At 42.0% G+C, this 18756-nt stretch overlaps 1 protein-coding gene across 1 annotated transcript in view; it reads left to right on the top strand.

Annotated features, from left to right (window-relative positions):
* Positions 1–18756, top strand: part of KIFAP3 (kinesin associated protein 3) — a 132705-nt gene that overhangs the window by 26935 nt on the left and 87014 nt on the right. The gene's annotated exons all lie outside the window — the stretch shown is intronic.

Here is an 18756-nt window from a genome sequence, read left to right as displayed (position 1 = left end):
AGTGCTGGGGAACAGCAAGAAGTGTAGATGGCATGATTTCTTCTCCCACTCATCATCTTACATAATCTTCTGGAGTAAAAACTTGTTCTAGAGGGCTGACCAAGCAGATGAACTTCAGATTGGAAGCTACTTACAGTAATATTGAATTTCTTATCAACAAGATGATGATATTCATAGTTCTGAACATTCACTCATTTTCTATTGTTATGATCATTCTGTTATTATGATCATGTTATGAACTGTTATTAACAGTTGCTTTAAATGCATGAAGGTCCTTTATTATTTTGTCACACTGTCAGCATTCATTTCATAGTCTCAAAAGGCTTCTACTGATGTGACCACACAGCCGTTTAACATTTCAGGAGCCCATGAACGTGTTTTTCTCCAAAATCAGTGTTGCTTTATGTGGGCCATTTTGTTGTACCCAAAATGTCTAGCTTGTGTATGAATTAGTTATACTTTTCTCTGGCTGGCTGCAAATTTTGCCACAGACTATTGAGCTGGGGGAGGCAAGCACTGCAGAGGCAGCTTCATCTTCCTCTAACATCTGAAGTCCCAAGCCTGGAGAGCCTTTTTCTATCTAGCAGCCAGTATTTTCTCAGGCGTTGTAAAACTGGTGTGACCCTGCTCTCCGAAACAAGGCAGGATGGTTTTATGTCATTTGAAAAGAAGTGGTGTGGCTTTAGGACTACCTGAAAATAAATGGGATGGCATCTCCCACCCCCACCCCACTCCCGACCACACATAGACTTAGAACACCAGTTACGCTTCGGTATACTACAAAGAGAGCACTTAGGGTGAATTTGTGCATTCATCTCCTTGACTTTTTAGTGGTGGCTTATTGATAAATATATTATTGAAATTAGGGTGAATTTGTGCATTCATCTGCTTGACCTTTTAGTGGTGGCTTATTGGTAAATATATTATTGAAATTAGGGTGAATTTGTGCATTCATCTGCTTGACCTTTTAGTGGTGGCTTATTGGTAAATATATTATTGAAATTACAGGAAAACAACATTTTGCTTGTATGTGGTGGGGAGCTTCATGTATTTGAAAAACCATGAATGTTTATATAGTGGAGGAAATTAAATCCACCCCTAGTTGCACTTTCAAAAATGAATGTATTCAGAATGGATTTATCTCCCTTACTCATGTTATAGGCTTGCTCCATGTTGTGATGAAACATCTCCTTGAAAATAGCTTTTAAAGCACAAGGTGTGGCTTAAATTTCAAAAGGCTTTAGCTGTTACCTTGCCATTTCACCATTCCCAGCTTACTGGAAAGCCAGGGAGTGGGTTGGGCTCTGTCAGGGCTGGTCACAGGTAGATGTCAGAGGAGAGCCAGGAAAAACATTATTGCTCAGATAAGCTCAGCCCAAACAAGAAAGCTTTTTATAGCTTATTAACTTCTGAGCTCAATTCAAGGTGCTGATGCTTACCTTTGAATTCTAAACGGATTGGGACCCAATTACTTGAAGGAACCTGTACCAACTTGCCCATGTCTTCAGATCTTCAGGCGAGGTTCTTCATGTATTAGGGGAGGTGCTTTATTATTAAATTTATTAAACACCTATCTGGCTGGTCACCCAGCCACTCTGGGCGATGTATAGAATATAATAAAACAGTTTAAAACAATACAATTCTACAATAAAAACGTTTTCTAAAATACCCTACCCCACCCCAAATGCCTGCCTGAACAACCACGTTTTTCATGCACAGCGGAAGTTCATTAAAGAGGGGGCATGGCGGAGTTCCCTAGGGAGGGAGTTCCACAGAATGGGGGCCACCACAGAAAAGGCCCTCTCCTTAGTCCCATCCAAGGCTGATCTTGTTAAGCGGCCTGTCTAGTGTTGCCGGAGGCGCTCCTTAAGGTAGGCTGGGCCGGAACCATATAGGGTTTTAAAGGTCAAAACCAACACCTTGAATTTGGCCCAGAAAACAACTGGTAACTAGTGCAACTCCTTCAGCACTGGAGTGATGTGATCTTGCCAGCGGCTGCCTTTAATCAGGCGAGCCACCACGTTCTGTACCAGCTGCAGCTTCTGAACCGTTTTCAGGGGTAACCCCATGTAGAGCGCATTACAGTAGTCTAAACGAGAGGAGACCAGGGCATGTACTACCGATGGGAGCAGATGGTTGGGAAGGAAGGGGTGCAGCCGCTGTATCAGATGGAGTTGATACAGTGCTGTCCGGCTCACAGCTGACACCTGAGCCTCCATGGACAGCTGGGAGTCCAAAATGACCCCCAGGCTGCGGACCTGGTCTTCCAAGGGCAACCCTACCCCATTCAACACCAGGTCAACATCCCCCAGCCTCCTCTTGTCTCCCATCAAAAGTACCTCGGTCTTGTCAGGGTTCAGCTTCAGCTTATTCCTCCCCGTCCAGCCACTCACCGTCTCCAGACATTTGGACAGGGATTCTGCGGCCAACCTTGGTGAAGATTTGAACAAGAGGTAGAGCTTTATGAGGGAGAGTGCCTTCTCTGCAGTGGCACCCTAACTGTGGAACACCCTTCCCATAGAGGTATGACTGGCTCTGACACTACAGTCTTTTTGGTAGCAGGTCAAAGCTTTATTGTTCTTCATTTAGCCAGTGATGTCAGATTTCTAAAAAAAATTGAATTGGAAAATTTTCCCATGCAGATTAGGGTCATTTGCACCTGAACATTTTCTGATGACCTAGAGAATTAACTAACTTAGTATGTTTATTTTACTTGTATTTAGTAGATAACAAAGCTAAAAACATAGGATACCTCTAGTTTCTTTGACCCAATGTATCACAAGTATTTAACCTGAAATATTTGAGCAAAAAATTAAAGCACACTTAATGTGATTTAAATGTTATGTAGAATGTTCTTTTGGAATACTTGTAAATATTGAAAGACATTGGGCAATGTCCAACAGTGTCATTCTGCAAACTCAAATAGCACTAGCAGAACTCTGTCGAATCTTTCCATTGTGCAAGCGGTTGCCCATTACACTTGCACAAACATTTGCGCAAGCAGGATGTGCAAGCGATTGCACAAGAGGTTGTATAAGAATTAAGTGCAACCTGTTGCACAACTGGTTGTGCAAGCATAATGCACAACCACTTGCGCAAACGTAACTTTAGGTGGATTCTCCTCTTGGGTGTATTTCGGAGCCTAGTTTCTGCTAGCCCAACGTCATTTCTGCTAACGGAATGACACAGTTGAATACTGCCCAATAGCTTGTATGTCCTTTACATTGTTTAAATGCAAGGAAAAAGCACATGTATCGAGAACTGCTGACACACTAATTCATTGGCTGGGGGATGCTGGGACTTGTAATCCAACACATCTGGAGGGCACCACGCTGCACTAATTAATTTTAGCACCCCAAAGAACTGCATGATATGGTTGCTGACAACCACTCATCTATTTCAACAGAGTTCAACTCTCTTCCACTGAGGTTGTTGGGGCACCCTCAGTTTCGCTGTCACTGCTTAGTAGTTCCATTTCACACTGGCATACTTCAGTGACATGTATATATTCTATCACATACTTGCTAGAGATAATAACCTGAAAAACATTAATTATAACTTTGAAACTGCCAGGTTTGGCTAACATTGTATTTGCAATTGGCATCCATTCATTGTTGCTAATGAACTTTTGAAATGGAAACATTTCCATGGAAAAATAAAGTACTAGAAAATGTTCTGGAAACTTTCCCATTTTGGAGAAATGTCTGCCCCGCATCACTGGTTTTAGGTGCTCGTCAGTTATGTGATATTTGTTGCTTAGTTATATACCTTATTTTGATTAATTTTGGGCATTGTTTGTTTTATTTTATATGGCTCATTGGTCATGCTTTCTTTACATCGCCTTGGTATCTGAATGGATGAAAGGCGGTTCAGAAATATTTTAATGAATAAATTGAAATCTAGGGGCCCCCAGTGGTGATTGTGAGTGCCTGGAGCAGGGCTATCCAGTGCCTGAGAATACTTCGCTGCCCAGGAAGACAATCCAAACCAAAGTTCTGGTAGTTCACCACACAGGGCAACTTCATACAGAGGGTTTCTGGTTCTAGCCCCAGTGGCTCCTGATAGGCTCTAACCAGCAAGAGAGGGCATTTTTAGAAGTGATTGTATTGACCTTCTGCGTCATTCTCCCATTCCAGCGGTCAGCCAAAGCTTCAGTAGAAGCCTGCCAAGGGTGGCGTGGTGGGCCATCCTAATAGGTCCCCCACCGCCCCAGAGTGTAGGAGACCCTCTGAGTCTAAACCCTATCATATCGTGGTCTGTCCATGATGGAGTTATCCCCAGATCCCTCACCCACAGCTAACCCTAATCCTGCTCAACACAAAACATCCAATGAAGTAGGTGCCTAACACAGTGTTGGACCTGATAGTAACTGATAAGAACACGGTTGTCATGTAAGCCACAAAATCCTGAATCAAACCAAATAGGGTCCTTGGCCTGGATGTGGAAATCCCCTAGGACAGGTAACCTGGGGGAATCAAACATCGCCCCCAAGACCGCGTCTGACAGCTTAGTCAGCGACACCGTTGGAAAGTGCAGTGGGCAGTACACTAACAGAATCCTAATCCAGTCTCAGCACAATCCTATACATACCTACGTCAAGGATTCAGGTCCTGTTGCATTCATTGGGGCCTACTCCCATGGAAGTGGGTACAGGATTGCAGTCAAAAGCACACGAATCCTGTTTTTGAAACCAGATGAGGCCTTCCTTGTCAATTTGACAGAACAGAAAAAGGACCATGGCAGTGGGTGGGATCGTTACAAGTTTGTACTAGGCCCAGAGGAATAAAGCAATGATCCTTGGGCACTTCTAAAACCCACTTAATGGTGAGGCACCCATTCTCTATCAGTGCATACCTTGACTTTCTAGGAAGCAATTTTCTTGGCAAATGCATTATGGAATGTTATTGTTGGAAAGTGAGGGAGATAATGTTTCCACTATCATACTACACCAAGAGAGGTTTTTTTTGGTTTTGATTCATCTTTTTAATTTAATTTTATTTATTTATTAGGCAACCAAGTGCAGGTTATAGCCAAAGAGAACAACAGATACCTATCAATATAATAGAATCATAGACTAGTAGGGTTGGAAGGGGCCTACAAGAGCATCGAGTCCAACCCCCTGCTCAATGCAGGAATCCAAGTCAGAGCATCCCTGACAGATGGCTGTCCAGCCTCATCTTGAATGTCTCCAGTGTGGGGGACCCTACTACCTCCCTAGGTAATTGGTTCCATTGTCATATTGCTCTAACAGTCAGGACGTTTTTCCTGACGTTCAGCTAGAATCTGGCTTCCTGTAACTAGAGCCCATTATTCCGTGTCCTGTACTCTGGGATGATGGAGAAGAGATCCTGGCCTTCCTCTCTGTGACAACCGTTCAAGTACTTGAAGAGCGCTATCCTATCTCCCCTCAGTCTTCTCTTCTCAAGGCTAAACATGCCCAGTTCTTTCAGTCTGTCTTCATAGGGCTTTGTTTCCAGTCCCCTGATCATCTTTGTTGCCCCTCCTCTGAACCCTCTCCAGCTTGTCTGCATCCTTCTAAAAATGTGGTACCCAGAACTGGACACAGTACTCCAGATGAGGCCTAACCAGTGCTGAGTAGAGGGGAACTAGTACATCCTGGGATTTGGAAGCAATGCTTCTATGAATGCAGCCCAAAAGAGCATTTGCCTTTTTTGCAGCCACATCACACTGTTGGTCATATTCAGCTTGTGATCGACAACATTTCCAAGATTCTTCTCACTTGTAGTGTTGTTGAGCCACATATGCCCCATCTTGTAACTGTGCATCTGGTTTCTTTTTCCTAGGTGCAGAACTTGGCATTTATCCCTATTAAATGTCATTCTGTTGTTTTCTGCCCAGCACTCCAGCCTATCAAGATCACTTTGAATTTTGTTTCTGTCTTCCAAAGTATTAGCTATCCCGCCCAATTTTGTGTCATCTGCAAATTTGATCAGCATTCCCTGCACCTCCTCCTCCAAGTCATTAATAAAAACGTTGAAGAGCACTGCGCCCGGGACTGAGCCCTGCAGTACCCTGCTTGTTACCCCTCCCCAGTTGGAGAAGATCCCATCGATAAGCACTCTTTGAGTCCAATTCTGTAGCCAACTGTGGATCCACCGGCTCGTTGTTTCATCTAGCCCACTTTGAGCTAGTTTGCTGATCAGGATGTCATGGGGCACTTTGTTGAAAGCTTTGCTGAAGTTAAGGTATATGATGCATTCCCACAGTCCACAAGGGAGGTTACCTGATCAAAAAATGAGATCAGATTCGTCTGGCAGGATTTGTTCTTGACAAATCCATGTTGGCTTCAACTCATCACTGCATTATTTTCGAGGTGCTTACAGATGGATTGCTTTATCATCTGCTCCAGAGTTTTCCCAGGGATTGATGTCAGACTGACTGGTCTGTGGTTCCGAAGTTCCTCCTTTTTACCCTTTTTGAAGAGAGGGACAACATTAGCCCTCCAGTCATCTGGCACTTCACCCGTCCTCCATGATTTCTCAAAGATAATTGACAGTGGTTCTGAGAGTTCTTGTGCCAGTTCCTTTATTACTCTAGGATGCAGTTCATCTGGCCCTGGAGATTTGAACTCATTCAGAGTCATTAGGTGTTCCTTGACCATATGCCTGTCAATCTCAAGTTGCAATCCTGCCCCTTCAGCTTGTACTTTGCCTTTGCCAGGGGGGTCATAGACCCTCTTTTGGGAGAAGACTGAGCCAAAGTAAGAATTGAGCACCTCTGCCTTTTCTTTGTCATCTGTTATCATTTTGCCATCCTTATTTAATAGCTGAACAACCATTTCTTTCCTCTGCCTTTTACTATGCACGTAGCTGAAGAAAGCCTTTTTGTTGCCTTTAGCATCCCCCACTTACCTCAGCTTGTTCTCAGCTTTAGCCTTCCTGATGCTATCCCTGCAATTCTACCTGCCTGTACTACCTGCCTGTACTGTTCCTTTGTTGCTTGGCCTTCCTTCCACTTCCTATATGTGTGCTTTTTTGTTTCAGGTCATCTCTAAGCTTTTTATGATGCCACATTAGCTTCTTCTGTTGTCTTCCACCTTTTTTTCTTGTTGGAATTGTTTGTGATTGTGCCTTGAGAATTTCCTTTTTTAAAAAACTCCCATGCATCTTGGACTCCTTTTCTCATTAGAGTCACTTGCCATGGGACCTTTGTTCTGAGTTTATTACAATCGGCTTTCCTAAAATCCAGGGTATGCATCTCTCTGCACTCGGCTTTTGCTTCCTTTAGAACGATAAACTCAAGTATAACATGTTCACTTTCCCCCAGAGTTTCTGTAAGTGCTACTTTACCCACTAAGTCATCTCTGTTAGTTAGGATCAAGTCAAGGATAGCCAGTCTTCTGGTTCCTACCTTGATTTTCTGTAGGAGGAAGTTATCCGCCACACAAGTCAGGAATTTCCTGGAGGAAAAATGTTTTGCAGAATTTGTCTCCCAACAAATATTGGGCAAATTGAAGTCCCCCATTACTACTACATCATGCTTTCTTGAAACATTGGCAGTTTGCTTTTCAAAAGTTTCATCCTCATCTTCTCCTTGATTGGGTGGCCAGTAGTAGACTCCGACCACCATGTTCCTTGTATTCTTTGCTCCATTTGTTTTAACCCAGATGCTGTAAATGGGGCTACTAAGCTCATCCTCCTATATTTCTGTGCAGAGATATGTATTTTTCACATACAATGCAACCCCACCTCCCTTTTTGTTCCTCCTGTTCTTTTTGAACAAGTTATATCCTTCAACTGCTGTATTCCAGTCATGAGAGTCATCCCACCAAGTCTTAGTTATACCTATCAAGTCATCATTTCCCTCCTGTATTAAGAGTTCAAGTTCATTCTGTTTGTTTCCCATACTCTGGGCCAAAGACTATGTGCTTCATAGTCTGGCTTTCTTCCTACATGTTTGTGAAGACTATTATTGGGCGCTATTAGAGCTGTTCTCTTTGTTGTGGTGCATGAGCCTTCGCCCATGTTACCCCCAACTTTACATCTCGCTTCCCCGTAGGATTCAGTTTAAAGCCCTCTTGATGAAGTTCTTCATGCTGTGGCCAAACACATTCTTCCCATCCTTTGTGAGGTGCAACCCATCCCTTGCCAACAGCCCATCTTCCAGGAAGTATAGTCCATGGTTCCAGAATCCAAATCTCTTGCACTGGCACCACTTTCCTAGCCAGCCATTCACCCGGAGTATTTTTCTTTCCCTTTCTATCTCTCTTCTAATGACTGGAAGGATGGATGAGAAAACTATCTGGGCCCCATAGTTCTTGAGTTTCCTTCCCAAAGCTTCAAAGTCTGATATGATTTCTTTGTAGGTTTGCTTGGCGGTATCATTTGTTCCCACATGGATGAGAAGAAAGGGATACCTGTCAGTGGGCTTTATGAGTGCAGGCAACCCTTCAGTCACATCTGTAATTCCGTCCTCCCTGGAGACAGCATACCTGGCGAGTCCACAGGTCTTCGCGACATACTTGGGTTTTGATCCCACACAGCAAGGAGTCTTCCACTACTACTCCTCTTCTCTTCTTGTAGCTGTAGGCCTTGGTTTCATCGCCTCTGCTTGGCTGACCTTCAGCCTCTTGCTTGCTGTCATGCAGGTTCCCCTGTAATTCTTCCTCTGCAGGCTGTCTTCCAGTCTCATCCTCAAGTACCTGGAAACAGTTCCCTAGTTTCACCGCCTCCACTGGTGCTGAGTGTCTTCTAGATCTTCTGTTCCTGTCACCCTTCCCAAGGAGTATCCTCTACGTCATTTTTCCTCACCTCAGCAGTTTCCTCTTCTGAGGAAGCAAGGGAGATGTGATCTCAGACAGATATTTCTCTTCCCCATGGTATTTTTTTCGGGAGGGGTAACGAGGAAAATCTGGATACCGTAATTGCTTCAATGTCCAACCTAACATTATATTCCTACATCTGTTTTTTAATAGATGTGTAACGGTACTGTATATCACTAGATGCTACCACTTTATGGTCAAGCCCAAATTTCTTCAAACTTGCTTCACATCTTATTAACCAATTATTTTTTAACAGTGGAGCTTCTCTGCTCTGCTACTCAATGAGTTATTCGTTCATTAGCTCAGCATCTCATTTTGAGAAAGTAGAAGAACACAGTAGGCCAAGTTGAGTATATTATTGGCGCTTGTTTGTTTGTGTATTTCTCTGGGTGGTTCACAAAAATTACAACTTCAGAGTGCAGCATTAAAACAATATAAAATATAAAATATAAAATTACTTTGACTTCTGCGCGTATATAACTGGCAGGTGTACCTGGTGGGAGACCCAGTAATGTTCTTAAGAATTTATTCTCTAAAGACTCTAAGAAAGATCTCTCAGAGAAACCCTATATCTCAGCCCCATATATAATCTGGGGAATGACCTTTGCAACAAAACCTCTTAGCAGCTGGAATAACTAAATTACCTCCCTTGGCTTTAGCAAATTTTAATATTGTCTGTGTAGATTTTTGAGCCTTCAGCTCAGTGAAACAGACTCCCAAATAATCAAATTGATAAGTCTGTTCCAGCTGATTCTCATTCAGTATCCATTTATGTTTGGGGAAGCAGGTACCAAACCCATAACTTTAGTCTTTGAGTAATTGACATATAGTTGTTCCTTGTTACAAACATCCCCCAAAACTTTCAGCAGTCTTCTTATGCCTATTAAATTCTGTGATAAAAGAACCATGTTATCAGCATATAATAATATATTCCAATTTCCGAGCCCCGACAGACACAGGGAAATTTGAATCATTGGCTAGCTGTGCAATTGTATCATTTACATAAATGTTAAACAAAAATGGAGTCAGCAGGCATCCTTGCCTTACACCTTTTGTTTTAATCTCCTTTGATAGTTGTCCTTCTTTACCAGCTCTTATTTGAATCACCGTATCAGAATATAAATTCTTGATCAAAATCAAAAGGCGTCTATTCATCCCAAGCCTTCATAATTTATGGCACATTCTTGCTCTGTTTATTCTATCGAAGGCTGAGGTCAAATTGACAAAAGCGACATATAAATGTTTCTTCAGGAGACATGCATATTTCTGTCTCAGGTGATTTAACACAAAACAATGATCTATGGCCGATCTACCATGCCTCCTTGTTCTTCTCCAGTGATGTTACTTTGATCTGCCCAAGCCTTCGCTTTAGCAAGCAGATATCGTGCATACAATTTGGAGGATACATCCAACAGGCTAATGGGGCAATAGTTGGCTGGTGAGGATTTGTCCCCCTTCTTGAAAATCGGGACAGCAATACTTTGATTCCAATCACTGGGGAATCTGCCAACTGAGTTGATACAAGTGAAAAGTTTGGCCAATACGGGGGGCCACCAATGTAAATTATTCAAAAAAATCTCTGGAGGAAGCATATCTTCCCCATGTGCCTTCCGCCTACCTAAGTTTGAAATTAATTGCTTCACCTCAGTGGCAGTCACAGCTGGCTGTATATCAGTTTCTGTGATGTTAGGGAGCTGAAGTGGTGACAGATAATTTGTGCCCAGGTCTATGCCAGCCTCAAAATTAAGGGCTTGCTCAAAATATATTTCTTGTCTTAGGCATAATATGTGCATCCAGACCATATTTAGTCTCCTTTAATTTGCAGGATACCAGCTACCAGAATTTCACTGAGTCCCAACTGATTGCTGCCTGTTCTGTATCTGCCCAGAACTAGGTGTAGTAAGAGGCTTGCTTGTGCTTCAGCAATTTCCTGTATAAGCGACACCTCCCCATCAAATCCCGCAGCTAGGTGTTAAGGGCTCCAACATGAGCCTGTCTACTCAAGGAGCAGAGATTTCATCTCACTTGCCTACACTCCCTATCAAACCAACCCTCTGGATGATATCTTGGCTTAAGGGGAGAGTTGGTTGAGTAAATAGTGCCTGAATGCTTCACCATGATCTGATACGTAGGAAGGGGATCTTGTGTATCTGCCCAAGAAATCTCGCTCTTTAGCGTCGGCATATGTTCACTTAATAGGACATCTGCTATCTTTAACTGTAAATTAAAGTCCCATCTCAATCTACGCCTCCCATACTGTTCATAGGGGGGATCTTGCCACATGCCCTTCTTAATCTTTTGAAATCCTACTAACTCCAAAAGCAGTGGCTGATGATCACTTGCTGGCTGTTTTCCAACTGAAAATTTCTTTACATAGGCAGCACTTAAAGAGTTTAACAACAACAAAACTATGACCCTCCCCCCTTTCAAGGAGCAATACGTGAAGTTGCCTGTGGATTCATCTGGGCCAGTACCATTACATAGAAGCATTGTAAGCTTATATAGTAACTTAAATAAACAAATGCTGGCATTATTTATAACGTCCCTAGATTTCCTATCTGGCAAATATGCTATATCCTCCATACTTAAGGCAAGCTTTTGTGTTGCTATTGTATATTCATCACCTATTCTTGCATTAAAGTCTCCATTACTACGTATAATTGGGCATAAGGGAGACTGTTGATTGGCAATTTCCAAAAGGGACTCAAAAGTATCCCAAGTATTAGAGGCATAATCTTTAGAACTTCTTCGGGGGGATGTACACATTTACGCACACCAATCTTACTCCCTTTGAGCTGGTGAAATGGATAACCTGCAAGCATGGTGAATCAGTTTCCAGAACCTGGACCTCAACATCCAAACTGGCAGACACCCCAAAGGCAAGACCACCCCTGCTTCTCCCTTTCTTTTTATCCTTTCTAGCAGGCACTGAAAATACCCAAATGCCTTGTAGCTCAATCTTATGAATCCAGGTTTCTTGAAGGATACATATATGAAACTGGGACAGGTACTGTAGAAAGCCCTGATCTTGTTCCCACACCCCAAAATATTCCAAGACAATAATGTTAATGATTTTATTGGTGGTTCTAACTGTGCCCTTTGGGCTGAATGTGGCATGGGATGTTTGCATTCTTTGATGAGCTTCCACTGGGCTTTAAAAACCTGGCTGTTCAGGCAGGCATTTGGGGTAGGTTAGGGTTTTTTAGAGCAGTGTTGTTTTGTTATGTTGTTTTTTTCAGTTGGTTATGTAAATTGGTTGTATTTCATGTTGTTCTTAGTATTGTACGCCACCTAGAGTGGCTGGGTAGCCGGCCAGATGGGTGGCTAATAAATCAGATAGGTAGATAGGTAGGTAGGTAGGTAGGTAGGTAGGTAGATAGATAGATAGATAGATAGATAGATAGATAGATAGATAGATATGCTTCTTTTAGCTCTATGTCAGTTCTTAAAAGACAAAGGTTTCCAAGTATTACTTGACTTAACTTTGGGCACATCAAAAGAGGTACCTTCTCCAGGTGGGCTCAAAGACAACTCCCCTTCAAAAACAGCAGGATTCATAATCAAATTTGCCATCCTTACTCATTTGAGCCCTATCTTCTTTGACTAACTGTCATTCCCTCTCTCTGAGTCCATGGGAAATACAAATTTGCACTTATGTGTCACTGGGTGACCCTCTAAGGTCCTTTTAACAATACTAATATCTGGATATAATGTGTCTGTTTTGTGTGTTATCCCCTTTAAAGCAAAACAGTCTGCAGTGGACACGGTGAAGTCTACACTATACCCCTGCACGCCAAAGTTCGAAGAGACAATATTATGGCAAAGTTTAGATGGTTGTAATGCCAATGACCCAGGACTTAATGCTAACTCTCCCTTATTATTAGAGGGCTGTAAATTGCATGTCAAAGGCATGCCTTTGTAAGTGTCATACTCCCCCTCAGCCAGTCTGGCTACCCCTTCATTATGGGGGTCACAGCCAACTCTGGAGGTATTAATCGGGTCCCAGGGTCCCGGTGGCCCTTATTCTTCAACAACTCCAATAAGGAAGATAATCGTGATAGACTCTCCCTCTGATCTTGCACTGGTAGGGCATCAAAACTTTCTATTAACTTTAATTCTTCTGTGAAGAAGTATCCAGGGATAGCATTAAACCCCCTAATTGGGGTTCCTCTGTACCTCTGGAGTTATTAGAAATTCCCAAGGCTAGAGTAGCTTTCAGTGGTTGGTAAAGGCTATGAAGTGGTGGATCATTAGGGACACTTAGATCAGTCAAGTCCCCAACTGGAGGATCCTTAAAGGGAGAACATCCCATACTTCTTCTCAGAACTCCCAAAGAGATAGCAGGAGAAACATCTTTAAAATGTCTGCTTACTCTTATGCCTAATCTGTAAAAGTCATTTTTAGCATGATAGATTCTGGCTACTACATTTGATGAGGCCAAAGTAGTAACAGCTTGCTCTGTGTTATAGTTATAAAAAAGGTATTCTATCTTCTGGACTGATTCTAAATCTAACAATGTCTCAGGAAGAGCTAATGTAAGCTGCAAGAAATGTGCTTTACGCTCCCGTTGCGTCAGCCTACCCTTTGGCTTTGGATAGTTAATGAAAACCAAATTCTGCTTCATTAACTGAAGATGCCAAGAACTATTAGTCCAAGTATGATTCAGCGTAGATTCTTGCTTCAGGGGCTCTAGAGCAGGAGTTGCTACTTTACTTTGGAGGTGTAAAATCAACGAAGGGTCTTGCGCTACAGTTAAGTTTACAATAATAACTTGTGACCAGAGATGTTTGGCTTCAGTGCCAAAATTATACTTTTGTCCATGTCCTTAACCACTTTTTTGTCGGGATTCATGGGGTGTGCCTCCTGGTTCTTATCATTTTCTTCCAAGATCTTAAATAATATATCACATTTTATTTTGGAAGAGCTTTTAGCCCTAACTGTACTACTTATATTTTTAGTTTTCTGTTCAATACAAATTGGGGCCTTAATATTTTTATGTTTAAGATTTCCTATTGGCCAAACATGTTATTTTTTAATTACTCTTTCTGTTACTGCAAATTTTACCCTCCTTTTCAATTTGATATACTTGTTCAGTGGATTCCGTAGCTATTATAGCATGGGTTTTTAGCTTAGACTTTTGTTCACTATTCTTTATTTCAGTTTCTCTTGAGATAGCTGTAACTCCCCCACTTTGTTTGGTTAGTACTAAGTCGGTTAGGGTGGTCAGGAGCTCCTTGCACTCAGACAGGAACTTTATCTGGAATATATCATCTGACCAACCATTAAACAGGGATCTGATCAACACATGTTGATTACTAAGCAAGTTGGTAACAGAATATGAATCAAAGTTCCTATCATCATTTGAGTTTGAGTAAATACAGGGTTGAAAAGGAAGTGAATCACACATCTTCATCCTAGAACCATTTGAGGGAGACCGAATAATGGAACCTTTTGGGCTTCACTGAGGAGGTGCAAGATGTTGTCTAAGTGCTGAATGGCCCTCCTCCACTGAGTCCAGTTCCGCTGCTAGACTACACTTACCTTCTTCCTGAGTTTCCAAATCCAAGGACTTCATTATACATTGAGGGCCCAGTGACCAATCCAGAATCTCTACATCAGCTAGCCTAGTCTCAGTGCCTGGTGGCTCAGTAACTGGTAATTTGCTTTTTTCAGAGTTAGGATGGAAACAAATGAGTGATTTTAGGTTGATTATGGGCCTTAACAAAGGATGCCACATCTTCTGTCACTGGTACCAGTCCCATTTGTTTATACCCTCCTCTGGTGAGGACCATTATGTAAAAAATAAGAATAAAAAATAAAATAAAAGATCATAGCAACCCACCAGTGAAACCCAACAGGTACTCTATCAGGGTTCAGCCACAGTAACATTGTTAATAATACAGGTGTTTATACCTTAAAAGCTTTACCAAGCCATGCAATAAAAACCTCTGACCAATAACAATAATATAGCTGAAAAGTTAAAAGGAAAACTGTCTGCAATTAAGAAAAGACAACCTTAAATATTTTAAAATGGGAAGTCATATCCCAAGATAAAAAATACTTTCAAAATTATTTTAAAATAATAAAATTGAGACAGACAACCAAGCAAACTAAAAAGATGAGTCGGCAAACTTTCTGCTTTAAAAATATTTCTGTAAGCACCGAAGAACTTTAGCAGCTGAAAAAGGATATTTTAGGCCCTCTGCTCTAAAACTATAAAAAACGCAAAAATATAATTCTAACTTTAAAAGTAAAATATGTTAAGAACATATGTTAAGATAGGTTTGAGATAACCCCTGTATAGTGGCTCCACCAGTCCTAACCAAAGTATCACAGAGCAACTATAGCACCCATTTTGCTAGGACAGAACATTGGTGAGACCAAATCCCATAGAATATTCTTCAGATGTTTCTAGATGAATCGTTATATCACAGTATGTTCTGATGTCACGTAGGGACCTCTTGATTGGAGAAGCCTCTTAACGTGGGCAGCCTCCTGTGCGATGCCAAGTGTGACGCTTAGCTTAGGTTAGTGTCACACTTGGCGTGTTGCTGAGGCGCTGCCTCTGGCAGCCCCACCTTAAATACCTGGTGGGCAGGGACAGAGACAAACACAGGCTCAGGATCCACAGGTGCAGCTAGGCTCTGGCCACTCCTTCCCCACAGACTCTTCCCAAGCTCCTTCCTCCCTAATTTCATGTTTTGGACATAACTGCATGGCTTTATCAGTCTGAGTTTAACAACACCCTTCCAAAGCATGTTGGAAATAACAACTTTCAGTGAGTAAATCCATCTCTTTGATGTTGGCAATGCATAGAGGTGATCCCAGTCTTCAAAACCTACTTTGCTACTTTCGATTGCTCAGAACCAATGTTTTGCTTCCCTCTGCTATTTGTTTCTTTAATAAATATGAACCAAGAACCTTGAAACATATGGTCATATAGAAATCACTTATGGTGATTTGCCAGTTTACCTTGTTCACAAGGTTTAGTTGATGAGCAGAACAACCACCAGTAAACATTTTATGCCTTTGAAGCTGGCTCATAGTGTAATATGCTGCGATGCTGTTCCATTTTATCTATTGCCTTTTAAAAGCCCTGTTCTATATCTAGAAGAGCTATGGTATTTCTTCTTAATTAAAGTTCTGCTATTTTTATTAATGCTTCTTTCCAAGAAGCTTTAAATCAACACTTTCTTTATGGCCTGGCTTGGCCTTTTTGAAATGAATTTAATATGCAGTTTCACACATTTATTTAAGAAAGGAGCTTCTTATTGGCTGCAGCAGTGTTTTTCTAATTTTAATAAGCCTAATTCATCCTATAAAGAAACATACATTTTCCTATCCGATTAAGTGAGCAAACAATAGGGGTTAGATGTGGCAGATCGTAACAGAAAGCACATGTCCTGCCTTGAGAATGTAGCAAATTCTTATCAGGATTGCTTGAAGTTATTCATGGCAGTAAAATGTTATGCTTCCTCCTGTTTTCCCAATTAAATGGAGAAACCTTTATTCCTACAGCAGTTTTGCCACAGCTGTTTCCAATATTTGCTGTGTGAACATTGCCTAAGGTGTCCATTTCTTTCTAGCGGCAACAGGCTGAATCATATTAAGAATAAAGGGACTGGTCTGTTGGAAAACAGTAATTATTCAGAGATTTATTTTGAAAGTGGATTTTGTGCTATTTGCAGCATGCATGTCTTGGAAAAATATGTTGACCCCCCAAGTCCGTGATTGGGTGTAATCCACGGAGGCCTGGGGTTGTCTCGATGGATGGTGCTTTGGCAGGAGTGGTTGTTAGGCTGTGCTTGTGCCCCATTAGTGCTAGTTTATGTCATTCAAGCGTGGATGGGAGTTGCAAAGTGTAGGTCTGCCCATTTGGTGTGAACCCTCACATGTAGGCTAAGATTTTCTGCCAAACATAGATGGCAAGAATCAAAAGTAATACCAAGGATAAGTGGAAATAAATTATCAACGTTGAGGAAGGAAGTGGGAGGGGAATAGAGGTTTTAGGAAAGTTGTGTATTAAGCTTAAAGCTGTTCCTCATCATCCCTCCCTCTCCCCACCCCCACCTGACTGCCTCATACATCCTGGGAGCAGCACCAGTCCCACTTGTGCACTCAGAGAGGCCTTCCCCCTCACTGGAGTCAGCAGAGTGAGGAGAGGCCACTGGCTGACTCCTCAGAGGCCAGTCCTGAGGACAGCTGAAGCCAGATCACAGCATGCTGGAGCACAACATGCAAAGGCATGTGGGAAAGGGATCCCTAGCTGCCAGCAAGGAAACAACACATGTGGCAGTCATATCCTTTATGGCACAGCATCTGGGATGGAGGAGATCCTGAAAGGGAAAGATGTGTGTATGGAGTTATCAGAGATAAAAAGAGGAGGGGAGACATGTATGCAGGAACAAACAATGAAGAAAAGAAAATGGAGAAATCCCAGGTGCCTGCAGAAAAGTTTTATTATAGTTCTTTATTTAGATTGGCCCAATGCGTTTCGGAAGTATTGATTTCCTTCTTCAGAGGCTATAATAAAAATATATAAATACATCATCTTAGTTATTTCATGTTACTCCGGAACATGTAACAACATCTCAAACACTTCTAAAATAAATAATTACTATAAAATTGTAATTTCACAAATTGGGAAGAGAAGCATTAGCAGTGTTCAAGTTTCTAGGAGTGTTTTGGAAATAAGCTGTTAGTGCAAAGTGCCTTTTCTCCATTGATCCTTACACAAGAGTCTCCCTGCCCCTCCCCGTGAGCTCTTTAAGTATGAATCTCCTGAGGCCAGAGTAGGGGTGTACGGGTTGTGTAATATCCGTTCTGTCTGTTTTTCATGGATTGTCAGGGGCCTTTCGTTCTGTTGTCTGCTCATCGACGGAATTGGAATTGTTTTTGTTCCCCAATTTGCGCAAATTCGCAATTGCAAACATGCACATGCAAACATGCGCAAATTCCCCTCAAATGCGCGTTTTCACACTTTAGCCTATGGTGGAAATGTGCATTTTTGGCTGGGCTTTTTATTTTGCATATTTTTCTATGATGAAATTTGTGCAAAATTCAGGAAAGTTAGAAAATTGGTCTGCAAGTCTGCAGAATCCACTAGATGGGGTGGGGGAGCCAGTCCGCTGTGGAATCCACAGGTCAGAAATCCGAACTCATTTGGTTGTGTTGTGGATTTCTCCAACATCCCTAGATCAGAGAGGCATAGCCCAGTGCCCTGTCATCTGAGTTGTGGTCTTTTTGTGTACAGTGGTGGTGTGTTGTGATTGAGTGCTAAGTTCCACATATTCTGTGCACTGTTGTGGCTATCAGGTTCAGTTGGTAGTGCAGTTGCTACCCTATCTGCTTGGGGATATCCTAACATCAGTGGTCGATGCTGTGATAACCTCTAGGTTAGATTACTGCAATGTGTTGTAAGTTGGGCTGCCTTTGAAGGTGGTTTGGAAATTGCAGCTAGTGCAGAATTCAGTAGCTAGGTTGTTGACTGGGACTAGGTGATGTGAACATATATGCCCAGCCCTGGATCACCTGCACTGGTTGCCAATTTGTTTCTGGGCCAAATTCATAGTGCTGGTTTTAACCTATAAAGCCCTACATGGCTCACGACCCCAATACTTCAAGGACCACCTCTCCCCTTATGAACCTACGCAGTCCCTCAGGTCACCTTCAAAGACCCTTCTCTGTGTGCTCCCTCTGAGAGAAGCTTGGGGAGTCTGGTACCGACGCTGCCATTTTTTCGGTGCAAGGCAAAGACGTATTTATTTTCCCAGGTATTTGAACATTAGCTCAATTGTTGTGGGTTGCTTTTGTGATATTCATTCTAGGCTGTGAGTGGGGGGTGGGGAGAGATTTTGTGTGTTAGTGGATTAACTCTTTTCATATTGTATTGTTTTTAGATTATATATTTGTGGTATTTTTATTTACATTATTGTGCTGATTATGGTTTATATTGATTTTGGGGTTTTCTTCTT

The sequence above is a fragment of the Heloderma suspectum genome, chromosome 4 (assembly GCF_057233095.1).
Source record: "Heloderma suspectum isolate Gila_16-S chromosome 4, 16-S_ref, whole genome shotgun sequence".
Taxonomy (NCBI): domain Eukaryota; kingdom Metazoa; phylum Chordata; class Lepidosauria; order Squamata; family Helodermatidae; genus Heloderma; species Heloderma suspectum.
This window is presented reverse-complemented; position numbering and strand designations above follow the sequence as displayed.